Genomic DNA, 25,175 nt, shown 5'->3' with positions numbered 1-25,175 from the left:
AGTTGGTATTTTGCAGGGTTTTTCTCTGGCTACCATCAGTCCCTTTCCTGTCCTTTCCTATTTTAGTCAGCGGGGGCCTCAACTTTTGCTAATCCTATCATCTACCTGTGTATTGTGTTTTTCCTATATCACCGCAGTCTTTGAATGTGGGGGGCTTGCTATTCTTGTCTATTTTCTGAGGCAGAGAGTTATTCATCTTTCCTTCCTTTAGGATAGTTGGTTCTCCGACTGGGTTCGCGGTGCACAGGATGTTAGTTCACCCCTCGGCTACTTCTAGTTGTGTTGGTTAGTAAGGGGATGGCGGCCAGATTAGTTGCCAAGGCTCTTGTCACCTTTTTCCCAATGAATTGTGGTGATCTTCCATGGTTCCGGATCATAACACATGTGTGTGCCTGCTACCATAGGGTAGCATTGGTGTACGTGTCTCCGTGCTGCCGTTACATGCAAAAACGTACCAAACACGTACCGGCAGCAAGGATGTGTGTCGGAGGCCTTAAATGAATCACATTCATTATATATAATTAGTAACCTGTGTGAGAAAAACCCTAGGTAGAAAGATTACACAAACATAAGTAGATAAAACTTTTCATAAAATACCGGCTAAATGGCCAGAAATAATGAAATTACCAATGATGTCAACCTGCTACACATACAAATGTCATCCTTTAATAATGAAGCATAACTTCACTTTTTTAATTCAAACCATGAGGTATATGTGTATTTAAAGAAAAAATCCAAAAAGCTTCCCTATCACGCAAGACCTGTTCACGATCACCTCCATGGACATGTTTATATATTGTTTCTATAGCAAAAATTTGAAAGCTATTAGTGTTTCGATTTTGAACATTGATAAAATGTTTTGCCACATTGGAAATATTCCTATTTTAACTCTCTGCTATGTCATATAGATGTTCTCTGATTCTACATTTTAATTTTCTTTTGGTTGAGCCTAAATATTTGACATCACAGACATTACAAAAAATAATTTACAAAAGTGCAATCAACAATAGTTTTGTTCACCTTTGAAAAGGTGGACAGCGCTGAACAGAGGCCAAGCGGAGTCCGAAGTAACTCTGCTGCTTTATCATAGTGAATGGATCCATTGGGGGTTTCACTTGAATTACATATTTTGGATACGGATATGTAGATGGAAACTCTAATGTAGGTGGTCAGCGTAGAGCACAGGATAAATATGAACTGATCCAACATTTTCTGTATCCCAAATTGCCACCATACTTAGCATTCAACTCTACCCCACTCAGATTCATCATCCATTAACAGAAAAATAGAGGGCTTCCATGTAAGGCTGCATGCACATCAGCGGTATTTTGCCGCAATGACGAATCCGTCAGAAATGCGGTACAGTTCAATACAGTTAAATGGCATCGCAGCAAGATAAGGTCACATGCGATCACATTGCTAAAGAAGCTGGTTGTTCACAGAATGCTGTTTCCAAGCATATTAATGGAAGTTTCAGTGGAAGGAAAAAGTGTGCTAGAAAAAGCACAAGCAATCGGGATAACTACAGCCTTGATAGGTTTGTTAAGAAAATGCCATTCAAAAACTTGGGGGAGATTCACAAGGAGAGGACTGCTGCAGGAGTAAAGGCCACTTTACACGCTGAGATATCGGTACCGATATCGCTAGCATGGGTACCCGCCCCCTGGCCCCCCGTGCCGCACAACATCGTCCAGACCCATCACACGTACTTACCTGCCCGGCGACGTCACTGTGACCGGCGAACCGCCTCCTTTCTAAGGGGGTGGTTCGTTCAGCATCACAGCGACATCACAGCAGCGTCACTGAATCACCGCCCAATAGAAGCGGACGGGCAGAGATGAGCGGGACATAACATCCCTCCCACCTCCTTCCTTCGCATTGTGGCCAGGAGGCAGGTAAGGAGAGGTTCCTCATTCCTGCGGCATCACACGGAGCGATGTGTGCTGCCGCAGGAACGAGGAACAACTTCGTTACTGCTGCAGTAACGATAATTGAGAATGGACCCCATGTCACCGATAAGCGATTTTGCACGTTTTTGCGACGATGCAAAATCGCTCATAGGTGTCACACGCAACAGCATCGATAATGCGGCCGGATATGCGTCACAAATTCCATGACCCCAACGACTTCGCATTAGCGATATCGTAGCGTGTAAAGCCCCCTTTAGTGCTTTAAGAGCCACCACACAAAGACGTATCCAGGACATGGGCTACAACTGTCGCATTCCTTGTGTCAAGCCACTCATGACCAATAGACTACTATTTGGGCCAAGGAGAAAAAGAACTGGACTGTTGCTCAGTTTTTAGAGATGTAAATTTCATTTTCCAGCAGGATTTAGCACCTGTCCACACTGACAAAAGTACCAATATCTGGTTTAATAACCACAAAAAAAATAACGTTGTTTTTTTCTGATTATATTAACTTCAGAGCACCGTTTGTGACGGTTGAGCCAGACTGTTTCTTCTATTGGCTTAATAACCACAGTATCACTGTGCTTAATTGGCCAGAAAACTTGCCTGACCTAAATCCCTTAGGCTTGAAACACACTTCCGCATAAAAAACGTACGTGTCTCACGTTCCGTTTTTCAGGTCCGTGTTCCGTTTTTTATGGGCGTTTCTCCGGTACATGTGACATCCGTGTGATGGCGTATGCTTGCCGTGTGTGCGTGTGGAATGTCCGTGTATGCGTACGTGTAATGTCCGTGTGGTGTCCATATGTGTTGATCTGTTTGTGTTGTAAAATGTTGTTGCTACATACCTGCTGACAGCCGACACAGACAGAGACGAGCGATGAGAATGAACTCGGGTGAACCTCACCCAACTTCATTGTCATACCACGGCTCTGTCTGTGTGTGGCATCCTGACTATTTGATATCTGTGATGGAATCACCGGTGACCACTAATCCCCTGAGTAACTGAAGTTAGCGGCGACATTAGCGCTGCCATCACTCAGGTTACCCGCAGCTAGCTGGAGTCACCCACCCAACACCACAACTCACCTGTGACTTCTTCGCTGATCGCGCAGCTCACTTCAGTCACTTGGGTGTCACAGTTGGAGGATCCAGTGGTGGCCGCGATTAACCTGACTGACGACATCGGTGATCATGCGGCTCACTTCAGTTGCTGCTTGGAGGTGATAGAGAGCGGTCATTGTGTGTGGCCGATCCTGTCACCTTCATGTAGCAGAGCTGAGAGCGTCGTGGGACATCCATGGATTACGGCAGACCTGGATGGGTTTTTTAATTTTATTAAATTGGTTAACGAGGGTGTTTATTTGTTTTAATTATTCTAAATAAAGGATTTTTTGAATGTGTGTGTTTATTTAATTTTATTAACAGGTCAAACATGGAAGTTATTTTAGGGAGACAGCTGCCATGTTTAACCTAGGAGTTAGTGGCAGTTATGGGCTGCTGCCATTAACTCCTTATTACCCCAATTGCCACTTGACCAGGGCAATTTGGGAAGAGTCGGGTTGAGTCCCGGAACTGTCGCATCTAATGGATGCGACTTTTCCGGGCGGCTGCTGGCTGATATTGTTAAGGTGGTAGGCTCCCCATAACGTGGGGCTCACCATCCTGAGAATACCAGCCTTCAGCCATGTGACTTTACCATGGCTGGTGTCAAAATTGGGGGGGACCGCATGCCGTTTTTTTTAATTATTTATTTTACTACACAATATAAACCCGCCCACCAGCTGCTGTGATTGGTTGCAGTGAGACAGCTGTCACTCAGCGTGGGGGTGTGTCTGACTGCAACCAATCATAGGCGCTGGTGGGCGGTGGAAGCAGAGAATAGTAGATTGAATAATGAGTGGCTGGCATTTTAAAAATAGTTAAAGCCGCCGTAGCTTTTGCACAGCTGTTTATCACCGCGCTGGTGATCGGGGATCGGTAAGTATGAGACAGGGGGAGATACAGACCGACTAAGAAAGGAATATTGACTGACAACCACAGAAAAAAAGGGATATTGACTGACAGCCACATAAAAAATAGATTAACCGACATCGCTCACAAAAATACGCACGCGGGCGGTACGTGTAGCACACAGACATGCTACGTGTGCCGTCCGTGCAGGCACGGACCCATTGAGTTTAGCTGCTTCGTGCTTGCGTGCTACCAGCAAAAAACGGATATGTCGAGCGTGTTGGAAAACACAATCACGTACAAACGACACGGACACACATTCCGTGTGTTTTTATGTGTGTGTGCCTGCTACCATAGGGTAGCATTGGTGGACGTGTCTCCATGCCGCCGGCACGTGCAAAAACATACCAAACACGTACCGGCGGCACGGATGTGTGTTGGAGGCCTTAGAGAATCTATGGAGTATTGTCAAGAGGAAAATGAGAGACACCAGATCCAACAATGCAGATGAGCTGAAGGCTGCTATCAAAGCATCCTGGGCTTCCATAACACCTGAGCTGTGCCACAGGCTGATGCCTCCATGCCACTCCACATTGATGCAGTAATTCATGTAAAAGGGGCCCCAACCAAGCATTTCTAAGTTTGTAATAATTTCTTCAGTTGGTCTTATATAATATTCTAATTTTCTGAGATAATGACTTTTGGGTTTTCATTGGCTGTAAAACATAATCATCAACACTAAGAGAAATACACAGCTGAAATAGATCCCTCTGTGTGTAATCACTCCATATAGTATATGCGTTTCCCTTTTTGTATTGAATTACTGAAATAAATTAACTTTTGAGGATATTCTAATTTATTGAGATGCAGTTGTACATTTTTTTATTTTTTCAAATAAAAAAACTTCTTGTGTGTGGTTTTGAGCAGTTTGAGTTGTGCAGTTTTAAGAATGGTATCAACTTTAGACATTTTGTGTCATATAGGCATCTTACTATCACTTGAACTGTGATGTGGTTTTAAAAAATAAATGGTTTTGTAAATTTTGTTTGAAAAATGAGAAATTGCTAATAAACTTTTAATGCTTCTAACTTCCTAACAAAAAATTATGTTCAAAAAAATGGTGCTGATGTAAGGTAGACATGTGGTAAATGCTATTTATTAAAGGGAACCTGTCATGTCCCATATGCCCTTCAACCCAGTAGCATTGATACCTGTATGCCCAAATTCCCAGACTAACGATCTCTGTATAATGGTATTAACTAAGATGAATGTTTAAAGGGAATCTGGGACCACGTTTTTGCCACCTAATCTGAGAGGCAGAGATCCTGATTCCAGTAGTGTTTCACTTACTGGGATGCTTAGTGTAGTTTTGATAAAATCACTGCTTAATCAACAGTAGATTATCATTAGATGACTACTTCGTTTGCTGCCACATAATGCAGAATATTTATGAGCTCTGCATAACTGCTAGATCTTTAGCAGAGAAAACATTGATATTATCAAAATTACAGCAAACAGCTTAGTAAGTGACACATCGCTGGAATCAGGATCTCTGGCCCTACATTATGCTGCTCTCAGATTGGGTAGCAAAAAACAGGTGAAAGATTTCTTTAAAAAACTACTTATATACCTCACTTTCTCTATGCTAATTAGGGCCTTGACTAGCCAAAGGCGCATTGTTTCTCCAGACTTATCAGCCGCCTTTCCATGTTATCACATCATTATGAGCATGATAACATAATTTCCACAAGCTGGCATCACCACCAGCTCCTGGAAATCTTGTGCATGTGTGTGACTCATTTCGACCGCATTATTTCATCACAGAAGCATGGGGGACAATTCTTGGCTTCATTAGGCCTACTCTGTATGACCAGAAGTTCAGAAGATGGCTCAAGTACATGTCTTTTGAACTTTTGGTCATGCACAGTGCACCTAATGAAACCGAGAAGTGTATGTGATGATGCAGAGTTTGGCCACTTGTAAGGAGGGTGAACTGTTCTTAATTAGGCCAGACCTATTTGCCCTATTGTTTGTTAAATCGAGAAAGAGTTAGCTATTGTCTCATTTGAGATTGAGCAGAGCCTTATTGTTTATAAATGTGGATTGCCTCAGTCCCTCTGACTACATAGTTCAGAGGAAAATTACGCAGTCGGATTGAACTTGTGACCAATGAGGGAGCAGCCATCTCTACCAATCCTGTAAGAGAACTGAATGGTATAAGAGGGACATTGCTTCTATCACCAGTGTATTATTGTATATGCCCCCAGCCAAGGAACTTCGGCTCCAGCTGGGTTATCACAAAACTACTTCCTAAACTTGCCACTATCTCTTCTCAGTGGATGCATACCAAAAACAGGGTGCTGCTGGACAAGGATAGTTGGTCCTGGAAGCCGTGAAGTCATGAAAACTCTAAACCCTGGTGGGCCAGAGGAAGGGTGAGACGCATCAAATTTCAAATTTTGAAAATTGCTTAATTTGAATCCTGGATTGAATGTCTGAGATATAAATTTATGGGGTTTTTGTTTGATTTTTTTTTATTCATAAAATGTGGTTTCTAGTTCAAATAAAAATCTCAAGAAGTATGAGGGCATATTTACTAATCCTGTCCTGAAAGTATAAACTTGGATAACAGTGAAGAAGCTTAGCCAAATCTATTGAATACAGTAGTTGTAGTCAATGTTTGAGAGATTTGACACATATCGTTAATACTTTACATCATGGTTTACTTTACTTCATTATGTTACAAATGTGTATAATACATTGAGCGTTACACTTACAAATGTGGTACAATGCATGAGTGGCAAAAAATAGTTCAATTTTAGACCATTTAGAGTAACTCTTTGAAAGAATAATGCATTCTGAAAACCAAATGGAAAAAATAACCAAAAAAAATCATGAGCCCTGACATGTCATTTTTATATGGAGATGGCCAGCTTGAAGGAGAAAGTTACATTATTCAACAATGTTTTAGCATTGTTGACAGAATCGAACCTGTCGTACCCTTGGCGACTCTCAGACCATGTAGGCAATCATCACGCATACCTATCAGGGTTAGGCCTATCCGTAGCACTGAGGTAGCAGACACTCCAAGCAGTCAGGGACAAACGCAGGGCTACGCAGGTCCCAACGTAGCACTCGGGGACAGCCCCCTCCAAGGTATAGAGAGTAAAAAGAAAAGTACCTATTAGAATGTATATAGTTATTTAAAATGTCTGTAATGTGTATAAAATGCTTTTTATTTAAATGATTGAGTATATGGACAACTGGGTCACTGGACTATGAGTGGCCAACACTTTAATTGTTCATAGTTAGCACCAGTGTGCTCAGCACCCCTGAAGAAAAACCCGTCCGGCGTGCATAGAGTGGGGTCATCAATGCTCTGACACACGCCCAGAGCCTACGTTGGGGGTTTTATCGCGGCGGGTCCCCCATGGAGCAGTGTAATGGACACCCGGCAGGGAGCCACACTGGACTCTTATAGTATTGTTTAAGTTTGTAACGTTTAAGAAAATGTGCCTCCCATAATGGGATGAAATGTTCTAACTTGTCTTGTTTTGTTTTCTTCAGTCCGGGAGAACTGAGTTTAACTAAGGGGGAGTGTGGCGCCCCAGGACCTGGTCGCCACAACAGCATTGCCCCTCCAAAGGGTTAATGCTGAGCCTGGAGGTAATTGGGAGGTCTATTGGCCAGTATGTTTAACATCCAACGCAGTTTCTCACTCAGGCCAGCAGGGGGAGCTCTGAACCTGGAGATCCAGGGAGCATTCCTTAAGTCTGACCTGAGGGAGGAGTTAGTGTTCAGTCTGTAGAGAGAAAGTAGAGAAAGCAGACGCAGAGTAGTGCTGTCCTGCGGACTGGGGCCTGGAGCTGGAATAGCTTGGCCCAGTGTAGCAGGAAGAGCAGAGAGGCACAGAAGAGACTCGGACATCGGAGTCTGTGGCCACCAGGGCCTAAAATACTCCCTGGTAGCCGAATCCAAAGGGCAGGAGAGCTGCAAGCACCTGGCCCATAAACAGCCCGAAGGTACAGCTGCATCACCAGGGAACGGTGTGGACTCCAGCAGAGAAGCACCAAAGAGGGCCTGTGCAGCCTAACACACAGGGAGAGGGACGTACCACCGGTCCCAGCAGCAAGAGGGCCATTGCTAAGCCAGAGAGCAGGGTCCTATAACAGTAAAGAAAGAACAGGAGTAGGCCTCATACTCATCTGGCCAAAAAGATACCTCAGTTACTTCCAGGCTGGCCGGAGCCCTCAACCACCTGTAACGGTCTCCCAGGACTAATTGTTTGCAAAGTAAAAGAGGAGAAGGTAAAGAGACTGTTGTTTGTGTCCGGTCCTTTCACAGCCTGTCGGCCCTGCACTACACCCCAACTGCATAGACACATACAAGCACCAACTGTGCCCGAAGGGTCCAGCTCCACCTGTGGGGAGCAGTACCACCATTGCTGCCATTCCATCACCCCGGAGGCCCCATACAGCAGCGGCGGCTTAATAGCCGCAAACCACAGGTGGCGTCACGACAAATATACACTTTAATTGACACCCACCAGGGTCACGGAGTCGGGCTCTGCCACCACTGACAACCACCGGACTAGTCCGGCCCGACACCGGGTGTCCCATAGCCCTGGGGTGGGCGAGTCATATGCATATTGTTAAGTTTTTCTAATCCACATTTAGAGGCTTTGTTGAACTTTTGATATAAAAAAAAGCTTGAATTTTGTCTTAGGATGGAAAGTGGAAGAGATTTCCACAAGTTACAGTGGGACTATTTCTAGTGTCTGAAGCTAATAAATCCCTGTGTCATCACTAGTGAAGGTCAGAAGATACATTTGCATTCATTAGAAGGACGATTTGTGCAGTAATTTAAAATTGGTGCGTTACAAATTTTGGCAGATGATATTATGATGTATGCTATATTTCTTGCTACACCTTCTACTGTCAGCGCCTTAATCACATACCGAAGTAGATGGGAATAATACAAGCCGTTATACCTTGACACTGATAGATGAGGAAACTTTCATTCAATGCATCAATTACAATATATTCCATTATTTCTATACTAAGTTATATGCCGGCATAACTGAACAATCCTCATCACAAAGAAATAGCTTTGCACTGCACAATTTCATACTTATACAAATATGAAAATTACTAATTTTACAGATTGTAGGGAAAAGTTGAGATGAGGCAGAAAAAAATTCCAATACGATCTTGAAGAGAAATCATCCTAAATTTGTCCCATTACATTATCATGGGAGCCTCTTCCCATTATACACAAAGGAAAAGAAAGTCCAGTTCACCGATCAATCTTGCTGGTACATCCTGGAGTTCTGCGCACGGAATGGTCTGGACACCAACAAAATGTATAAAGAAGGGAGAATCCAGCGCTGAACAATTAAATTAAAAGTTCATTTTTTATTTATGAAATTATTAAAATCCAGCAAGTTAGGCTATGTCATCAGGAACCAACAGAACAACGCGTTTCGACGCTCAGGTCTTAATCATGAACATGATTAAGACCTGAGCGTCGAAACGCGTTGTTCTGTTGGTTCCTGATGACATAGCCTGACTTGCTGGATTTTAATAATTTATAAATAAAAAATAGACTTTTAATTTAATTGTTCAGCACTGGATTCTCCCTTCTTCATACCTCTTCCCATTATGGGGCATATTTAATTAACTTTGGGTTTAAAATCTGCATTGACTTTTTTCCACACTTTTTGAAAGCGCTTTTAAGAAATCTCTCAATGGGACTTATTTTCAGTGCAGAAAACCTTGGCTTTTAGTGGACTTAAATATTGATGGGCTATACTTAGGAAAAGACATCAATATTTATTTGCAGGTAGTCTGACTCCTCATGTGATCATCTGTTGAAGAGGGCCTTGATGATTTGATGAATGCCTTGTCCCTCTTTTTAACAGGTACTACTGGGAGTGGTGAAGCTGGATGTAATTATTTTGAAATCTTTCAAAGTCCATATATGCAGCTATCCTCAACCAGGCCCAGTAATCAGATGTGGTCAATAAACCACAATACCCAACTTTCCTTAAACACCACAAGTAATTTAGTGAGGATACTGAACTGCATTACCCAGATTTTGAGGTTCATACAACAAACTGTGTGGTCCATTTTTTGTTCCACATCTTTTTAATACTAGAATACTCCTTTATTTTTTAAGTGACTTCTGTCTTTAACACAAAATATATTCTTGCTACATTTTATTTACCAGGTTTGTCATCTGATGTCTTGAACCCATTCTTCCTTACATGCCTTAGACCTAAACGCTAGACATTCAACAGATTCCCAATTTATTAAATAAAATAATCCTTTTGTGAATATTTAAATAGAAAGAAATGAAGCTTAACTTTAATATTGTTTTCTTGCCTTTGGAATAGTGTCTGACCTAAATTTGCGTTTCTACATTATTCAGTCTCTTCAATATAATAAGTGTATTATTAGGAGCCCAGACTTGGAGTGACCCCTGTGCTCTGAGAAGACATGTACTTTCATGAATTATCATGTGTTCATTGTGATTGACATTCTCAGGGTGATGTGTCACATTATGTCCGACAATGCTCTGTGATAATGCCTTTTTGGCATGTATCTATTACTAGGTATAGCCTTATATTATTCATATAGCTTGTCTTTTTATATGTCTATGTAAAATCTCTGGCAATGCATACTCATTATTGTCAATAAAAATAATTTCAAAGCATTCCATTTTCCTAGAAATCCATTGATTGTCAACAGTGTTTAAAAATCAAACTTGAACTGGTAAATAACTAACCGTTACCTAAAAGGAATGTGCCGTAAAGGTGTAGGAACCACACAGGGTGCACTAAAGAGCTTTAGAGTTTTGCAACATAAGCTACAAGATGTCCTTCAAGGGAAGAGTTTTATGCAAGTGTTAAAGGTAGACTGTCATGCATATAGCCTTAAGTACCGGAAAGGCTTGTCACTGCCATCTTGCATCTCTTGACGAAGATGCACTTGGATGCGCAGAAGCACAATAATTGAAAGCTGCCTGACAGAAAGGTAGCATGTTAGACTAAAAGGCAGGTGCCAGCCTTCAGGCATCTTGTTCTGTCACAGCTTTAAATAGAACTGAAAGGAGATATGTGCAGGCTGAAGCAAAATAAACACAAATAAAAAGCTTTCTGCAGAGGACAAAATATTGTGAGATTTCACAAAGCAGACTCCTAACTATGCCCAGTACAGGCCATTTGTGAACTTGATTAACTCACCTGCCTGTTTTAATAAATACTCTCATTTTTAGAATATATCAGTTCTGCAGCTTATTTTCTTAGAATGCAGACATGTTTTATGCCTCTTTTATTTCTCCGAGAAGTGTATGGAGTTATTTATGAATTTATGAAAGTGAAATTTGGACTTTAGACAGAATCAGAGTTTGCACAAACATCCTCTCTACTGGCGACAATCAGTGCTGAAAATATAACACTGTATACACACACCCTTTTGTCAAGGAAAATGGTAACACCCAATTATAAATATATTCATTCATTTCGAGAAATAATTACAGAGAAACAGGACAATGAAGAGGTATGAGAAATAATGCTCCTGAATAGTGATGAGCGAGTACTAAAAAGCTCGGGTGCTCGAAGCTCGGGCCGAGCCTCCCAAGATACTCGTGTACTCGGCCCGAGCAACGAGCCCAATGTTATCCTATGGGAGACCCGAGTATTTTTGTGAAATGACCTCCCGGCAGCATGGAGAAACCCTAAAAATGTCACAAAAGTCTCAGAAGAGTGCTCAAATGACATGGCAACAGCATGGGGAAGACCCCTTGAAGCATTTATCACTCAAAAGTCACAGCTGTGAACAATTTTGTCCGCGTTTTACGCCATTTTTACGGACTCACCAGAAAACCTTCCAAAATGACCCCAAAATGATTTTTCATGGCGGAAATGTTAAGGGCACATACCCAATAGTGAGATAGATCTGGTGTATGTTACTTTTTGAGATCAATACATGAAAGATTTTACGTGAAAACATTGTGTGGCACTCCGATGTCCCTGAGAAGAGACGTACATGAAGGCCTCTTGAGTCTAATGTGCCCATTTTGAGGAAGTGAGTCTTTGTAGTATTTTCCTTTGCCAGGGCAGTCCTAAATTGTGAGGTTCACCAATGCCCCTGCATACAGACGTGCATGAGGGCCTCAAAACATTAAGTGTCCATTGTCAGGAAGTGGGTGTATTATAGTATAGCCCTTAGGCAGGGCAGCCAAAAATTGGGAGGCTCCACATTGTCCCTGGGTAGAGACGTGCATGATGGCCTTTAAACCTGAAGTGCCCATTGTAAGGAAGTGGGTCTATTTCAGTATAGCCCTTTGCCAGGGCAGCCAAAAATTGGGAGGCTCCACATTGTCCCTGGGTAGAGACGTGCATGAGGGCCTCAAAACATTAAGTGTCCATTGTCAGGAAGTGGGTGTATTATAGTATAGCCCTTAGGCAGGGCAGCCAAAAATTGGGAGGCTCCACATTGTCCCTGGGTAGAGACGTGCATGATGGCCTTTAAACCTGAAGTGCCCATTGTAAGGAAGTGGGTCTATTTCAGTATAGCCCTTTGCCAGGGCAGCCAAAAATTGGGAGGCTCCACATTGTCCCTGGGTAGAGACGTGCATGAGGGCCTCAAAACATTAAGTGTCCATTGTCAGGAAGTGGGTGTATTATAGTATAGCCCTTAGGCAGGGCAGCCAAAAATTGGGAGGCTCCACATTGTCCCTGGGTAGAGACGTGCATGATGGCCTTTAAACCTGAAGTGCCCATTGTAAGGAAGTGGGTCTATTTCAGTATAGCCCTTTGCCAGGGCAGCCAAAAATTGGGAGGCTCCACATTGTCCCTGGGTAGAGACGTGCATGAGGGCCTCAAAACATTAAGTGTCCATTGTCAGGAAGTGGGTGTATTATAGTATAGCCCTTAGGCAGGGCAGCCAAAAATTGGGAGGCTCCACATTGTCCCTGGGTAGAGACGTGCATGATGGCCTTTAAACCTGAAGTGCCCATTGTAAGGAAGTGGGTCTATTTCAGTATAGCCCTTTGCCAGGGCAGCCAAAAATTGGGAGGCTCCACATTGTCCCTGGGTAGAGACGTGCATGAGGGCCTCAAAACATTAAGTGTCCATTGTCAGGAAGTGGGTGTATTATAGTATAGCCCTTAGGCAGGGCAGCCAAAAATTGGGAGGCTCCACATTGTCCCTGGGTAGAGACGTGCATGATGGCCTTTAAACCTGAAGTGCCCATTGTAAGGAAGTGGGTCTATTTCAGTATAGCCCTTTGCCAGGGCAGCCAAAAATTGGGAGGCTCCACATTGTCCCTGGGTAGAGACGTGCATGAGGGCCTCAAAACATTAAGTGTCCATTTTAAGGAAGTGGGTGTATTTCAGTATAGCCCTTAGGCAGGGCAGCCAAAAATTGGGAGGCTCCACGTTGTCCCTGGGTAGAGACGTGCATGAGGGCCTCAAAACATTGTTCCCATTGCAAAGGAGCGGGTCTCCTGTCGTTGTAATGTCCATTCTGCAAAGAATGGGCGAAAAAATTTACCACTGGGGGTATACCTGAAACAAAGACCTAACTATTGTAACGGTCATCATGATGGCGCATGAGGAGAAGGAGGAGCAGTCCAGCGATTATCCAAAGTCGAGAAGTGTACCCATGGGTGAGTGGAGGTACATGGCAAACTTTAAATTCCGCTCTCATTTGCTGGTGGTGTGGTGAAGTCTGGCCCAATCCAACCCTTGTTCATCTTTATCAGAGTCAGCCTGTCAGCATTTTCAGTTGACAGGCGGGTGCGTTTATCTGTAATGATTCCACCTGCGGCACTAAAAACACGCTCTGACAAAACGCTAGCAGCAGGGCAGGCCAGGACTTCCAAGGCGTAGAGAGCCAATTCATGCCACGTGTCCAGCTTGGATACCCAATAATTGTAAGGCACAGAGGAATGTCGGAGTACAGTTGTTCGATCTGCAAGGTACTCCTTCAGCATCTGGGCAAACTTAGGATTTCTTGTGGCACTACCCCGCACCTCAGGGGCTGTGGTACGTGAGGGGCTGAGAAAACTGTCCCACATCTTAAAGACTGTTCCCCTACCTCTGGCGGATTGGACTTGTGCCTCTCTCGGCTGTACGCCTCGGTTGTCCACTGATTCCTGACCTATGCCGCTAGCGTTTTGTGAGGGGAATGCTTTGCCTACTTCCGTGAGTATGGCCTTCCGAAACTGCTGCATTTTGGTTGACCTCTCATCCACGGGAATAAGAGACAAAAAGTTCTCCTTGTAGCGTGGGTCTAACAGTGTTACCAACCAGTAATGATTGTCGGCCAAGATGTTCTTAACGCGAGGGTCACGAGACAGGCAGCTTACCATAAAGTCAGCCATGTGCGCCAGACTCTTAACAGCCAGGACTTCAGTAGCCTGACCAACAAGATGACTGAACATGCTGTCCTCCTCCTCCTCCTCCTCCTCCTCCTCCTCATCTACCCTGTCCTCTGGCCAGCCACGCTGAATCGAGGATATGACTGGTGTGCATGTCATATCCTCAATTTGGCCGGAGAGTTGCTCCATGTCTTCATCCTCCTCCTCGTCATAGTCCTCCACTGCACGTTGTGATGAGACGAGGCTGGGCTGTGTGTTATCACCCACACCCACTACTGTTTCTTGCTGCAACTCATCGCGCTCCGCCTGCAATGCATCATGTTTGTTTTTCAAAAGGGACCGTTTTAGAAGGCAGAGTAGCGGTATGGTGACGCTAATAATGGCGTCATCACCACTCACCATCTTGGTGGAGTCCTCAAAGTTTTGGAGGATGGTACATAGGTCTGACATCCATCTCCACTCCTCAGGTGTTATGTGTGGAGTTTGACCCATTTCCCGACGGCTTAGGTGATGCAGGTACTCAACAACTGCCCTCTTCTGCTCACATATCCTGACCAACATGTGCAGAGTTGAATTCCAACGCGTGGGGACATCACACACCAGTCTGTGAGCCGGAAGATGCAAACGGCGCTGAAAGCCGGCAAGGCCGGCTGAAGCAGTAGGTGACTTTCGAAAATGTGCAGACAGGCGGCGAACTTTTACCAGCAGATCAGACAGCTCTGGGTATGACTTTATAAACCGCTGAACCACGAGGTTGAGCACATGGGCCACGCATGGAACATGTGTCAGCTGGCCTCGCCTCAAAGCCGCCACCAGGTTCCGGCCATTGTCACAAACGACCTTTCCTGGCTTTAGGTTCAGAGGTGTGAGCCAGTGATCTGCCTGCTGTTTCAGAGCTGTCCACAGCTCTTCTGCATTGTGGGGTTTGTCACCTATGCAGATTAGCTTCAGCACAGCCTGTTGCCGCTTCGCCGAGGCAGTGCTGCAGTGCTTCCAGCTTGTGACTGGTGTGGAGGGCACAGTGGATGAGGATGCGCAGGAGGAGGAGGAGGCTGAAGAGCATGACATTCCGGAGCTGTAGAGTGTGGGTGAAACACTGACTGAGGTAGGGCCTGCAAACCTTGGTGTGGGAAGGACGTGTTCCGTCCCTCGCTCAGACTGGGTCCCAGCTTCCACAATATTAACCCAGTGTGCCGTCAACGAGATGTAGCGGCCTTGCCCACAAGCACTTGTCCACGTGTCTGTGGTTAGGTGGACTTTGGGTGAAACAGCGTTGTTCAGGGCACGTGTGATGTTTTGTGACACGTGGTTATGCAACGCGGGGACGGCACACCGGGAGAAATAGTGGCGGCTGGGGACCGAGTAACGTGGGACAGCTGCCGCCATCAGGTCACGGAATGCTTCTGTCTCCACCAGCCTAAAAGGCAACATTTCCAGCGCAAGCAGTCGCGAAATGTTAGCATTTAGAACTGTGGCATGTGGGGTGTTGGCAGTGTATTTGCGCCTGCGTTCAAAGGTTTGCTGAATGGATAACTGAACGCTGCGCTGGGACAAGGACGTGCTTGATGATGGTGTTCTTTCTGCGTAGGCAACTGCAGGTGCAGGAGTGGAGGAGGCTTGTTCGCAGGCAGCATGGACAGAGGATTGGCTCGCATGCACAACCAGCGAAGACGTAGCAGTGACATCAGCAAGCACTGCTCCTCGACTCTGTTGTACTTCCCACAAAGTCGGGTGCTTGGCTGACATGTGCCTGATCATGCTGGTGGTGGTCAGGCTGCTAGTTTTGGTACCCCTGCTGATGCTGGCACGGCAGGTGTTGCAAATGGCCTTTTTTGAATCATCTGGATCCAACTTAAAAAACTGCCAGACTCGTGAAGACCTAACATTTGTACAGGCACCTTGTGTCGTCGTGTTGTTACGGGGAACGGTTGCCTGACTTCTGCCTGGGACCACCACCCTGCTTCTTACTGCCTGTTGTGATGCTACGCCTCCCTCCCCCTGTGCACTGCTGTCCTCGCTCTGCATATCCTCCTGCCAGGTTGGGTCAGTTACTGGATCATCCACCACGTCGTCTTCCTCTTCCGCACCCTGCTCCTCCTCCTGACTTGCTGACAATTGTGTCTCATCATCGTCCACCACTTGTTGAGACACGTTGCCAACTTCGTGAGAACGTGGCTGCTCAAATATTTGGCTATCTGTACAGACGATCTCCTCATGACCCACTTCAATATGAGCTGGCGAGAGGCCAGAATGTGTGAATGGAAACGTGAACAGCTCTTCCGAGTGTCCAAGTGTGGGATCATTAATGTCCGAGGAGGACGTGTACTCAGCCTGGTGGTAGGAAGGAGGATCAGGTTCAGAAATGTGCGGTGCAGTATCACGGCTACTGACACTTGACCGTGTGGAAGACAGAGTGTTTGTGGTGGTGCCAATCTGACTGGAAGCATTATCCGCTATCCAACTAACAACCTGTTGACACTGGTCTTGGTTCAAGAGCGGTGTACTGCTGCGGTCCCCAAGAATTTGGGACAGGACGTGCGAGCGACTAGATGTGGCCCTTTGTTGTGGCGAAATTAGAGCTTGCCCACGACCTCGGCCTCTGCCTGCACCACCATCACGTCCACTTCCTTGTTCCTTGCCAATGCCCTTGCGCATTTTGCAATGCTGTGCACTGCTGACGTGTATATTCACTACTTGTGCGTTATATCAAAGTTTCTGGAAATTGCACACCAGTGCACCTGTACGCTGCCACCAACAGGCACACACGTGCGGTTTTAAAAACCAAGCACGGACGCAATAATAACCTAACACAGGTTTTAGGAGCAAAAATTAAGAACTCTGACACTATCAGCCACTGCTGACTGACGTGTATTATACACTACACTTGTGCGTTATATAATAGTTTGGTAAACGCACACCAGTGCACCTGTACGCTGCCACCAACAGGCACACACGTGCGGTTTTAAAAACCAAGCACGGACGCAATAATAACCTAACACAGGTTTTAGGAGCAAAAATTAAGAACTCTGACACTATCAGCCACTGCTGACTGACGTGTATTATACACTACACTTGTGCGTTATATAATAGTTTGGTAAACGCACACCAGTGCACCTGTACGCTGCCACCAACAGGCACACACGTGCGGTTTTAAAAACCAAGCACGGACGCAATAATAACCTAACACAGGTTTTAGGAGCAAAAATTAAGAACTCTGACACTATCAGCCACTGCTGACTGACGTGTATTATACACTACACTTGTGCGTTATATAATAGTTTGGTAAACGCACACCAGTGCACCTGTACGCTGCCACCAACAGGCACACACGTGCGGTTTTAAAAACCAAGCACGGACGCAATAATAACCTAACACAGGTTTTAGGAGCAAAAATTAAGAACTCTGACACTATCAGCCACTGCTGACTGACGTGTATTATACACTACACTTGTGCGTTATATAATAGTTTGGTAAACGCACACCAGTGCACCTGTACGCTGCCACCAACAGGCACACACGTGCGGTTTTAAAAACCAAGCACGGACGCAATAATAACCTAACACAGGTTTTAGGAGCAAAAATTAAGAACTCTGACACTATCAGCCACTGCTGACTGACGTGTATTATACACTACACTTGTGCGTTATATAATAGTTTGGTAAACGCACACCAGTGCACCTGTACGCTGCCACCAACAGGCACACACGTGCGGTTTTAAAAACCAAGCACGGACGCAATAATAACCTACTAACAGGTTTTTTTGGGGAGCGACAATTACAGTACAGACAAGTCAGACACTATCTGGACTGTTTTACACTGTGTACACCAGCCCCAGATATGAAGGCTGGTATACGGTCACCACTACCCTGCCTGCCTGCCTGCCTGTATACTGCTACAATAGTCCTGACAAGGACTCTTTTGGTCACTAGCCTGTATTCAGACCTGGCTATACCCTGCCTGTATATAGCAACAATAGTCCTGAGAAGGACTCTGCTACTGTACTCCGACCTGGCTATACCCTGCCTGCCTGTATACAACTAGAATAGTCCTGAGAAGGACTTTTGGTCACACTGTTTGCAGCCCTGCAACTGAAAAAGCTATAAAGGGCCGCAAAGCTTTCCCTGAATCAGCGACACTCTCCCTACACTCACTGTCAGAATAGCTGTGAGCAGAGCACAGCGCGCCGGCCGATATAAAGGCTCGGTGACGCTGTGCAGGCCGGCCAATCACTGCAATTCCACAACTAACAGGGCTGTGGCATTGCAGTGGTCTGCCAGCCAATCCCTGCATGAGGGCTGGCTCTCAAAAGAGCGCCAACATGCAGAAATGAAGACCACGAGTAAAGCACGAGTATCGCGAGATTACTCGGTCCCCGCCGAGCAGCCCGAGTACAGTGATACTCGTGCGAGTACCGAGTAGTGACAAGCATGCTCGCTCATCACTACTCCTGAATTATTCTTTCATGCTGATAGCAATTATTTCTTAAAAAATTAGGAGAGCCAAAAGTTATTCTTAAAATCATTATTGTATCATCTGGTCACAAACTTTATTTCCAGATAATGTACAGCTACCAAAAAGAGACACTCCAGAATGGAAACAAGTGCTTCTATAGCTTGTACCACTAAATGGACACAACAGCCATTGGGTGACATGGTCAGATCTACATGTATAATTGCAGCAGTAATATCCACACCCAGTATTAAATCTCTGCATCTGTATATTGTTGTTGCTGGTACCCTGCATTGAAGTTTAAAGTAATAAATATGCTGGGGAAAACTTATTAAAACAGGTCTACTTTACGTGATTCTTAATAAAAAGCAAGATGGTTCAAGATGTGCTTAAAGAGAACCTGTCACTTTGGAAAACACAATTTACTTGCAGACATGGGTTAATCTGCAGGTATTTAGTGTTAGAATGGTTACCATAAAGTGTGGCTACAGGGAGAAAATGAACTTATTTCCTTCCAGGAGTTGCCAGCTGGCAGTCAGACAGCTGTGGTTGTAGCTGCTCAGTGCACTCTGTGACTAAAAGCTGGCGGCTCCCGAGAGGAATAGATTTAATTTTCTCTTGATAGCCACATTTTCAGTAAGGTAGACAGGCAGCATTGTAACACTATATACCTTAAGATTGACTCAATATACACCAAGCTTGCTTTTAACTTCCTGATCAGGCCAAATTTCACAATTCTGACCAGTGTCACTTAATAAGGTAATAACTCTGGAATGCCTCAATATTTCCCAGTAATTCTGGGATTGGTTTTTTCATAATACATTGTACTTCATGTTAGTGGTAATTTTTTGTCAATATGATTTGCATTTATTTATGAAAATAAAAATTTGACAAACAATATGAAAATGTTGCAGTTTTAGAACTTTAAATTGTTATGCCCTTAAACCAGATAAGTATAATACACAAAATCATTAATAAATAACATTTCCCACATGTATACTTTATTTAAGCACCATTCTTGAAACATAATTTTTTGTTAGGAAGTTAGAAGGGTTACATTTTGGAACGCAAGATTAGCTCAAATGGATAGCGGATGCTATGTCCCGTTTGCAGAGCCCCTGTTGTGCCTAAATAGTGGAAAAACCTCACAAGTCCCTTGATTTTGGAAACTACACCACTCAAGGAAGTTATCTAGTGGTGTGGTAAGAACTTTCAACCCACAGATGTTAAACAGAATTATTATAACGTTGAGTTGTGAAAATAAAAAAAATCATTAAGATAAAAATGTTGCTTTAACCCTTACATTTTTTATTTTCACAAGGGAAGAGGAAAAAATGGATGATACAATTTGTTGTGCAATTTTTCCTGATTACACGGAAGCCATTTATGTAATGAATAACTATTGTTTGGGCACATGGCAGGGCTCGGTAAGGTAAGGAGTGCTATTTGAATTTTGTGCGCCATTTTGGCAGAAATACATTGCGGATTCTTTGACATTCCAAAAAAGCAGAAACCTCCACAAGCTAACCCATTGTGAAAACTACACCTTTCAATTTCCACCACTAGGTTATTCATGAAATTGTATAACAATGGGCTGTGAAAGTAAAATATTCACATTTATTCCACTAAAATGTTGCTTTGTTGTTACACAATTTCTGCTCAGTTTGCCTATATCCCATATGGGGTCAAAAACTCCTTTGGAGGCACAGTGCAAAGCTCAGAAGGGAAGTAGCACCATATTGGAGTTCATATTTAGTTGGAATGGTTTTGTGGTGCCAAATCACATTGGCAGAGGCCCTGACATGCCAAAAAAGCAGATTCCCCATATCTGACCTCATTTTACAAACTATACGCCTCAGTTAATTCATCCAAGAGTGCAGTGAGCATATTGACATCACAGGTGTGTAACTGAATTGTATACCATTGGGCAGTGAAGAAGAATAATTAAATTTTTTTCCACTAAAATGCTGTTTTAGCCCCAAGTTTTTAATTTTTATAAGGGCTAAGAAGAAAATGGTCCCCACTAATCATCTAGTCCTACAAGAGGGTAGTCATGACTGTCCTGTATTTATATTTGCAACTTTTCTAACTAAATTTGGAAATTTTATATGAACTACTTCAAGCTGGTTCCTTCCAAGCGCCGGATCTATCTTCTTGCTTGTCTTCATACGGTTGCGCAAACGGAGTCCAGACTGCTACTACGATACCAGAGAACCACAGGAGGTGAGCTGACAACATTGCTTTGTGTTTAAGAAGAAAAAAGTGAACCACACAGTTGTTGTACAATTGTTCCTGAATGCGGTAATACCCTCCATGTAATTGAGAACCACTTTTGAGCTGCAGGGCAATCCTGTCAAGAGAAGCAGCACTTCAGAATTTTCTGGAATGGTTTGTTTGTACCATGTCACATGGGCAGAACCCTTGAATTGCCAGAAAAGCAGAAACCCCTTGCAAGGGACCCCATTTTACAAATTCAACCCCTCAATGGAATTCATGTAGAGGTGCTGTGAGCATATTGACACCATAGGTGTGTCACAAAAATCTATTCCATTGACGGTGAAGAAAAATAACTACAGTTTTACCACTAAAATGTTGTTTTAACCCCAGATTTCCAATTTTCACAAGGGAATAGGTCAAACAGGCCTCAGAATGTGTTACACAATTTCTCTTTAGAATGCCAATACCCTACATGTGGCTGTGCAATACTGTTTGGACAAACAGTAGGGCTCAGGTGGGGAGGAGCGCCATTTGACCTTTGAAGCACAGATTTTCCTAGAATAGTTTGCGGACTCTATTTGCAGAGTCCCTTAGTGAAAGAAAAGCAGAGTCCCCCTCAAGTGACTATGTTTTAAAAATTATATCCCTCTGGGAATTCATCTATGGGTGTAGTGAAGATTTTGTGTCTGGAAAACACCCATGGAGTCAAACGCAGTGAATGTTGCAGAACTAAAATTTGCAAATAAGCCCTTTTAGTGCCCAGGACATTGTAGCGCCCGTAAGTTGTGCCCAGCTCATGACATACCCAGTAAACTAAGTGGGCTCTCAACAACACAAAAACATATGGACATTAACTGCAGTTTAGGCACATTGTGGTGCGCAGAAGGGGGAATTTGAATTTGTAAGTGCAGATTTTGCTGGATTTTTTTTCTTTTGGGGGGGGAACCATTATATTTTTCCAGAGTCTTTGTGCTACCAGTAACATGGAGGCCCCCTATACTTCTATTAAAAGAGGACAGACCTGAGTGAGGACTTTGTAGGTTTAATTGATTGCTATTTGTAGCAAACTGCGGTCAAATTTGGATCAGTTTTCATTTATCTTTTAATCTTTGCTGAGCACTTACATTGGGGTTTCCATCTAAATTTTCCAAAATACATGATTTAGGTAAAAACCTTGATGGATCCATTAACTAATGAGGCAGCCGAGTTACTATGGACTCCATTTGGCATCTGTGCATTGGTGTCTTTTTCAACAGTGTACAAAACTTTTATTGATCACCCTTTTGTGCATACCTAAAAAGACATGTCAAAAAATTGACACCGCTGGATCACTGGCCACACAAACGTTCAACGTAATTCCATCTGCTTCATTAGGCCATGTGCACACGTTGAGTAGTTGCTAAGTTTTTTACCTCAGTATTTGTAAACCAAAACCAGGAATGGAACAAATGGTGCTGTATTTCTACTATACTTTCCCTCTGTTTCTAAATGTTTTACCCACTTCTGGCTTTGGCTTACAAATACTGAGGTAAAAGTTTACCAAACACCTAACTTGTGGAAGTGGCCTTACAATGAATTTCCCATTGGGAAATTTGTCTGAATTACATTTTCAGAGATTTACACGGAAATCCCGATATAAATGCTCAGCAAAGAACACAGGACAAATTTTAGCTGAGTCTTACTATAATACTAGGGGGGCAGCATGAACAAATAAATAGCAGATGAAGAATTGGCTTTATTACTATTTTTGAAGCCATTCAAATTGCGGTATAAGTGAAAAGGCAGCTTTATTACTCAGGTCAGTATGGTTACAGTGATACCAGGTTTAGAGAAGTTTGGCTACTGTTACACGAAAAAACGCTTTTTTACTAAACAAAAGGTTTTTGCATCACCAAACAACAGTACAATGACCCAAAGGACACCTCCAAATTCTGCATGAACTATTTAGGGAAGAAGCAGGCAGCTGGTATTCTACCTGTAATGGAGTGGCCAGCCCAGTCACCAGATCTCAACCCTATTGAGCTGTTGTGGGAGCAGCTTGACCATATGGTACGCAAAAAGTGCCCATCAAGCCAATCCGACTTGTGAGTGGATCTTCTGGAAGCATGGGGTGAAATATCTCCAGATTACCTCATCAAATTAACAGCTAGATTGCCAAAGGTCCGCAAAGCTATAATTGCTACAAAGGGAGCATTCTTTCCGGAAAGTAAAGTTTAAAGGAGAAAATTATTATTTCAAGTAAAAATCATTATTTCTAACCTAGTCAATATCTGGACTATATTTTCTATTCATTATGCAACTTATTTGCTAAATAAAAGTATGAATTTTCATGGAAAAGACAAAATTGTCTGGGTGACCCCAAACTTTTGAACTGTAGTGTATATGCCTTATAATGGTCTTTTTTATAAAGTAGAACGGAGATGACATTTAATGACAATATGGCTTCTTCTTATGAATTAAATCTGTAGTATGTGCTAGATGTGAAGATGTGAGTTATTGAATGTTGCCTGTGAGTCAAAGGAGTGTATTGAGTATCTATAAAAATGAGCATACAGGATATAAAAAAAATTATGTTTTATAAAAGTGGAGAAAGGGGCCAGCATAGACTCAAAGATCTCAAAATTGTAATCTTAAAGTTCTTCCTTTAACCTTATATTTCATATAAAAATTGTGGAAAATTATTAACTCATTTGTAACAAATGTTATCATTGTGATTGAATTATAGCTATCAGGTAAGAATTTATCCGATGAAAAAAATATTTGATAATAGTGACAAATGGTGGTAAATTTGTGTAAGGCTGGGGTCCCACTTGCGTATCACTTCTGATGCGATATATGCAAATGACTCGCAGCTCAGGCTCTGCTGCGAGCGTGAGCCGAGTGTCAAGCGACTGTCACCAGATCTTGCGATCAGCTCTCAGCTGTGGAGGAGAGGGTGGGCACTGCGGAGGAGAGGAGGGGTAAATCTCCCCATCTCTTCCATTGCCAGCCTGTGCGTATATCGCACTGCACTTGAATCCCATCTGAGTGCAGTCCAATGTTTCACTCACACCCATAGACTTGTACGGGTGTGAGTGACACAGCTCTCGCAGACAATCGCAGCATGCTGCAACTTTTTCCCTGTCCGTTTAGGGCTGAGGAAAAACTCACAGATCTGAGCTACAGCATTGTCTTAAATGGGGCTGAGTGCAATGCGAGAATTTCTCACATTGCACTCGTGCGAGTCATACGCAAGTGTGACTCCAGCCTTAAGGCTTTACACGCTGCGATATCGGTAACAATATATCGTCAGGGTCATGTCAGTAGTGACACACATCCGGCACCATTACCGACATCGCAGCGTGTAACAAAAATGAGCGACGATCAACGAGCACAAAAACGTGAAAAAGCGTTGCTCGTTGACACGTCGCTCATTTCCTTAATTTCTTTGCTGCAGCAGGTACGATGTTGTTTTCGCTCCTGTGGCACCACACATCGCTGTGTGTGACGCCACAGGAACGACGAACATCTCCTTACCTGCCTCCACCGGCAATGCGGAAGGAAGGAGGTAGGCAGGATATTATGTCCCGCTCATCTCCGCCCCTCTGCTTCTATTGGATGCCTGCCATGTGACGTCGCTGTGACGCCACACGATCCGCCCCCTTAGAAAATAGGCGGTTCGCCGGCCAGAGCGACGTCGCAGAGCAGGTATGTGCGTGTGACACTGCCGTAGTGATAATGTTCGCTACGGCAGCGATCACACAATATCGCACGTACGATGGGGGCGGGAGCTATCGCGCTCGACATTGCCAGCAAATGCTAGTGATGTCGTAGCGTGTAAAGCCCGCTTTAGACTTATAATACGTCACTATTAAAATGTACCAGTAGACAAATGTTTCTGTCAGCTGAAGGAACAATTGAATCACTACATATCCCTACATGCTGCGCATAAGAAATCATGTACTGCTTCCTGCCTGACACCCAAAATCCATCAATAGTTACCACAATGAACAAAAATTGTTTCTGTACAAAAGGCCAAAATGAAATCTTTATATTGAAATAAAATACACTCAAGATTTCAATGAAATTTATAGGAATGTTAAAACAAACTCTGGAGCTGATTGGAAAGACAACTTTGTCTTTGTAAGCTGTTCAAAACGGGGGATTGAATCACAGAAAATTGATGACTCTACCGAACGTGCTGTTTAGGGATGAATTGGTTGTATTCTGGTTGACAAGCTACATTTCAGTTTATTTTGGGATACGTTGTGCTGTAGCTTGA

General features: G+C 43.7%; 1 protein-coding gene across 6 annotated transcripts in view; it reads right to left on the bottom strand.

Annotated features, from left to right (window-relative positions):
• TENM2 (teneurin transmembrane protein 2) overlaps positions 1-25,175 on the bottom strand; it is a 4,009,156-nt gene that overhangs the window by 2,813,558 nt on the left and 1,170,423 nt on the right. The window lies entirely within an intron of this gene.

Source organism: Anomaloglossus baeobatrachus, chromosome 4 (assembly GCF_048569485.1).
Source record: "Anomaloglossus baeobatrachus isolate aAnoBae1 chromosome 4, aAnoBae1.hap1, whole genome shotgun sequence".
NCBI lineage: Eukaryota > Metazoa > Chordata > Amphibia > Anura > Aromobatidae > Anomaloglossus > Anomaloglossus baeobatrachus.
The sequence above is the reverse complement of the archived record's forward strand: the minus strand, read 5'-3'. Positions and strand labels throughout refer to the sequence as shown.